Source organism: Tupaia chinensis, unplaced genomic scaffold (assembly GCF_000334495.1).
Source record: "Tupaia chinensis unplaced genomic scaffold, TupChi_1.0 Scaffold138407_1, whole genome shotgun sequence".
NCBI lineage: Eukaryota > Metazoa > Chordata > Mammalia > Scandentia > Tupaiidae > Tupaia > Tupaia belangeri.
Window position 1 is genome coordinate 1,383,693 of NW_006198305.1, and position 6,194 is coordinate 1,389,886.

Genomic DNA, 6,194 nt, shown 5'->3' on the forward strand with positions numbered 1-6,194 from the left:
ATTGCGTGTCCCCTGTTTTTTTTTTTTAATAAGTGTTTTATTTATTTATTCATTCATTCATTCATTCATTCATTTATTCATTTTAATTTGACCAGAGAAGGACAGAGAGAGAGAGAAAGTAAGCTGCCAAGTCCAGGACTCGAATCATGGTTGGCCACATGGGAATCCAGCACCCTTAACCACTATGCCACCTACTGGTCCCCCCAAGAGTTTATCTCTTAATCAGCACCAACAAGTGTCATCCGGCACTCGTGTGCAGTAAAGTGACTAGAACTATATGGAATTGTTTTAGTAGTATAAGTTGGCATAAGTTCTGGGAGAACAGTTAGGAAATAGTAGAATTACATGTGCCTACCTCTCTTTTAGGTAATTTTTACACATCTTCTCAAAAGAATAACTATAGATACAAGAATAATCATAGCATCATATACAGTTGCAAAAGAACAGGAAACTTAATTGCCATTAACAGGTGTAATTAATAAATGGTGGTGGTTGTTATTTCCATAATAGTATAATGCACATAGAATATTTGGTATTTCCATAATAGTATAATGCACATAGAATAAACTAGTGCCGTATCTACTAATGTGGATACTCCAAATAACAGGGTTAAGCAAATACAGGTTGAAAATATGTAGTGTAAAATATTATTTATACAATTCAAAAGGTAAAATAATATAATGTTTAGGGCACGTAGGTATTATAATGAAATACATTGAGGGCCAACAGATAGGGTGGTGCTTAAGGTGCTAGATCCCACATGGCTGACAGTGTGGTTCAAGTCCTGGACCCAGCAGCCTGAAAAACACTCCAGGTGAGTGTCCACACATGCCCAAAATCCAGAGAGAAGAATGGAAGAGAAAGAATTATGGTGTGACCATTCTCCCCCACCCCCATGGTAATTTCTTGTAGGGAGCAGCTTGATCTGGGTAGAACAATGGCAGTCTTTAGAAATGAATAAAGGCACTGTTTCCCATGATTTGTGCTCATGGTTGCTAAGCCAGCAGAGATAGACAGAAACTATGTATCAGCCAAACTGGGCTAGGAGAGACAAGAAAAGGGTAGAATTGCAAAATACAAAGATACAAGATACAAAATGTTCCACAGCACCAGATAAGGCATCCAGCTTCACATCCTGTATCCACCATTTTGCCCTATAAAAGAATGAACCTGGGAATGGCTCAGAGACGGGACAATCTCCAACAATTTCTATTTCTCTATCTTTCTCCAGTGACTGCACATGTACAGCACCTCAACCACCACACCACCTGGGGGGAAAAGAGGAAGAAAGAAAAATGCATTGGAACCATGTAAAAAAATTTATTATTTTTGCCATAGAGCACATATGTGCTCACTGGAAACAGAGATAGAGAGAAGAAAAATAAGAAATCACCTCCCAGCAGATGGCCACACCACATTCTGTTTTCCTCCAGTCTTGGGATTTTGAACACACACATGCACGCTGAGCATGAGTTTTGGGTCTGAGACTCAAATGGTGATCGACCACTTGGGAGTCCAGTGCCTTAACCACTCTGCCATCTGCTGGCCCCAAACATTTATTTATTTATTAATTGTCAGAGAACATGTGTACTCACCAGAGAGAGACAGAAAGAGGAGAGAAAGGGAAAAATCACCCCTAATAGGGGATGATTACACTGCAATCCTTTTTCTTCCATTTCTCCATCCATCAGGATTCTGGGCATACATATACATGCACCCAGCATGTTTTTCAAGTTGCCAGGGCAGAGATTCAAACTACAATCAGCCATGTGGAATCCAACTCCCTTAACCATTAGTCTATAGGGCCAGCACCTAGCAGGTTCAAGTCCAAGTCGCAGCCTGGATCTTAGGCACCCACGTGCCAGGAAATCTCTGGACTTGAACCTGGAAGCTTGCCATGTGGGTTTACCACTGCACCACTCTTCTTTCATTTAATGTCTTGCTCATTAAATTATAAACTCACACAAAACACTCCCTTGTAACCAGCACATAGTAACAACTGTTTTGACAGCGACTGTGTCTCTTTGATTTCTTCTACCTTATGATGAAAAGAACAATGTAAAAAAAAATTTTTTTTTCTCCAATGTGAAATGCAGTTTATGCAGATCTGAATATTTGCCAGTGACTACTTGACAAAAGGTAACAATGGTGGGAGAGATCTCATCAGTGCACAACAGCTTAATGTTGCAATTATTCGGTAACAGATGAGCTTCCTTTCCAAGGTGACTGGCATTCACACAAATACACAGGTAGGAGGAATGAACTGCCAAGTATTTAGACATCTCCTGAGACAAGTACATCAACAATTTTCTTAAAAAGAACTGATTTGAAGTGTGGCAGATTGTCAGCTACAAGACTTCCATCGTACCATCAGAAACACAAAGGACCTCTGTTTTCTTCCTTCTCTGAGCACTCTGATTAAAAGAGCCAGCTGCCCACCTTTCTCCATGAGACTTGATTATAATTCTCCACATCAGTCTTCGTTATGGAGTCAAGAGGTTACCTAAAGATTGGAGAAACATAGATCGTAGGGCCGGCCGGTGGCATGGTGGTTGGACTCCCACATGGCCAACTATAGTTTGAGTCTCAGACTCAAAACCCAGACTCAAGTCCTGGACCTGGTGGCCTGCTTTCTCTCTCTCTCTTTCTCTCTCTCTCTCTCTGATGAGCACACGTGCCCTACAGCAATTTTAAAATAAGTAAAATTAAATAAATAATTCTTGAAAAGAAAGATAGATTGTAAACTATTACATACATAAACTATTTCAAAGTAAGTATACCCATTACTGCCGGTAGTTCTGAAAGAGTTAATGACCCCAGCTATTTTCAAAGTGTTTTTCCAGCCTCATAAAGGAATAGCTTAACTATCTGGGATCCTGTCTATTTAAAGACAGATTTGGGGCACACATGCAAATGTGCCTCATGTGCCTTTCAAACCACCAGGGCCAGGAGTTAAACCACAGTTATTTATAAGGGATCCAGCTCTCTTAACTACTGAGTCACTGAGTAGTATTTATTTTAGTTTGTTTATTAACTTCTTCCATGAGCAAGAAAGACAGAGAGATAGCACCTAAAACAGGGTCTTGATGCTGGGATCCACCCTCAGCATCAGCCAGTCCCAGATCATGGGTACAGGCACATCCAGCATGTTCAGGGAGGTCTATAGACACGAACTCAGAACCATTCCACATGACTCAGTTTCCCAGAGCATAGTATTTTATTGTTGTGCCAACATCCAGCCCCTCAAATTGTATACTTCAGATATATGCTTTTTACTGTGTTGGCTAAATATATGTGTATGTATATATAGAATTGTAGGGGCCAGCAAGTGGTGTGGTGGTTGAGTTGCCGGACTCCCACATGGCCAACCATGGTTCAAGTTCTGGACCTGGCAGCTTGTTTTCTCTCTTTCTTTGTCTCTCTCTGGTGAGTGCATGTGTCCTATACCAAATTTTAAAATAATAGGTGACCAACAGATGGCATAATAGTTACATTGCTGGACTCCCACATAGTGGACTGTGGTTCAAGTCCTGTACAACTCACATGGGGTGCATGTACATGTGTGCACAAGATCCCAAGAGGAGAATGGAGAAGGGATTGCAGCGTAGCCATTCCCCAGGGGATTTCTCACTTTATGTCTTTCTGTCTCTCTCTGTCTTTCCAACAAGTGCACATGCCCTATAGCAAAATTTTCCCTTAAAGCCAATAATAATAATAATAATAAATAAAATTAAATAAGTGAGGGGCAGGCAGGTGGCATGGTGGTTGAGGTGCTGGACTCCCACATGGTTGACCATAGTTCAAGTCCCAGATCTGTTGGCTTGCTTTCTCTCTCTTCCTTTCTTTCTCTCTGGTCAAAACTGAACAATAATTATAATAAATAAAATAAATAATTACTTTATATATAAATAATTGTCAGTGATTCCTCACAGAAACAAAATTAGAGCTAGATAGTTTTTGAAAGATTAAAAAAAAAAAAAAAAAAGGGATGGGAGAGGAAGGGAGAGAGCTACAGGTTGGTATAACAATTTGAGTTAAGTTAGAAAGACCAGTATGTTTCATGAATAGATAAATTTGAATGTAAGAGCTAAAGATAAAATGGGAGTGGCCCATGGAGGTCAGACAGAGGAAAGCCTTGAATTCCACATTGGAATCTATCTTGTGACCTGGAAGTGAACTGAGGAATTGAGATCGAGCATTCGCCATTTTGACAGAAGAATGGAGTTAAACAAAAGATTTCTCAGGAAGATGACTTTTCTTTCTTTATTATTTCTTTCTTTTTTTTTTTTTTTTTTTTGGGGGGTTTTTTTTTTTATTGGCGCTCGCCCATAAAGACAGAGAGAGACAGAGAGACAGAAAGTGAGAAATCACCCCCTGGGGGGATAGCCACACCACAATCCCTTCTTCTCTATTCTTCTCTTGGGATCTTGTGCACCCCCGCTCACGTGGCTGGCATGAGTTTAAGCCAACAGGTCCAGGACTTGAACCGCAGTTGACGACGTGGGAGTCCAGCGACATAGACATCACGCCAACTGCTGGTTACAGAAGATTACTTTTCTGTGTTACTTACAATTAATTGAAATAAAGGGACACTATAAGCAAAGAGGTAATTTAGAAAGTTATTAAAATAACTCATATAAAGGCATTAAAAGTCTGGATTTGGTGAGCCAGATGGTAGTGCAACAGTAATGCCACACTGTGCAGTGCTGGACCCACATGAGAAGGCTCTGGGTTTGTGTCCTGGAGCCGCCTTGTACATGCTGGGTGTGTGTCCCGACCCGGGGGGACAGCCGAACAGGTTTCCTGAGTGAAGGAGTGAGAGCTGGGACAAGCGGCGTAATGTTACAGCACGGAGACGACAGTGTCGTCTATTTATTGTGGGCAGCACGGTACAGCACAGAGACGACGCAGTGTCGCGTCATCTACTGTGAGCAGCACGGAGACGACACGGTGTCACAACTCTTCAGGGTCGCCCAAGTCGTCTGGAGAGGATGCAGTGTCAGCTCTTCAGGATGTTCAGGGTCGTCTGGAGACTGCGCGGTGTTTCAGCTCTTCAGGCTCTTCAGTTGTCGTCTTCCTGGTCGTTGTCGTCGTCTCGGTCGTCTGTGTCATCTTCTCGGTCGTCTGTGTCGTCTGGCTACTGTGGGCCAGGCATCGTGGTTATATACACTCTGGTGGGTTGTAAAGTGTGGGTCGTGATTGGTTGTAAATGGTGGACTGTGATTGGTTGTAAACGGTGGGCCCTGATTGGTTGTTAACGGTGGGTTATGATTGGTTGCTTTTGGATCAATCATGAGGTGCCGGATATGCAAATTTGAGGGATTCTAGTGGCCAATCAGAGCAAGGTTTCGAAGGTCAGGTTTTTGGAAGGGAACCAATCATGGTAATTGTTTGCTCTCTGAGAAACCTCGGCAGACTCGCTGGTGTGCAGCTTCCCACAGGTGTGTACACCCACATGTTCACGATAAGGCTAGCTGAGGCTAAGGGTGGTGTGAAGTCCCTATTGGGGGTGACTTTCTTTCTCACTTTCTCATAATAAATAAATAAGTTAACTTTGTTTAAAGACTACGTTTGGATTTTTTTTTTTAAAGAGAGGAATTTGCTATAGGGTGTGTGCACTTGCAGAGAGACAGAAAGCAAGAAATCACCCCTCAGGGAAGGTCACACCACAATCTGTTCTCTTCCATTCTCCTCTTGGGATCTTGGGTACGCATGCACATGCTTCCAGCATAGGTTTCAAGTTCCTGGGTCTGGGACTTGAACCATGGTTGATCATGTGGGAGTCCAGTGACATAACCATTATGCCATCTGCTGGTTTCATAAATTTTGATTTTTAACAATGGCAGTGGAAACAAAATGAATGAAAAGATACATTAAAAAAAAAAAGAAGAAGAAATTGGCCCAGTTGCCAATGGTAGCATGCTTATCTGCAATGCTGGAAGCCATAGGGAAGACCAGGGTTTGTTTCCCAGATTGACTTGTCCGTACTTGGTGTACATGTATTTGCCCACAATCCTGACTGGCAAGGAGGGCGGCTGGGGCATCACAATATGGGTCCTTGTGGAGGGTGCTTGTCTTTCTTTCTCTGTCTGTTTCCCTCTCATGAAAGAAAGAAATAACAGAAAAAGAAAATACCATAAAATTTGTAAAATAATGACCTCTAATGACTAGCATGAGTAACAGGAACTCAATGT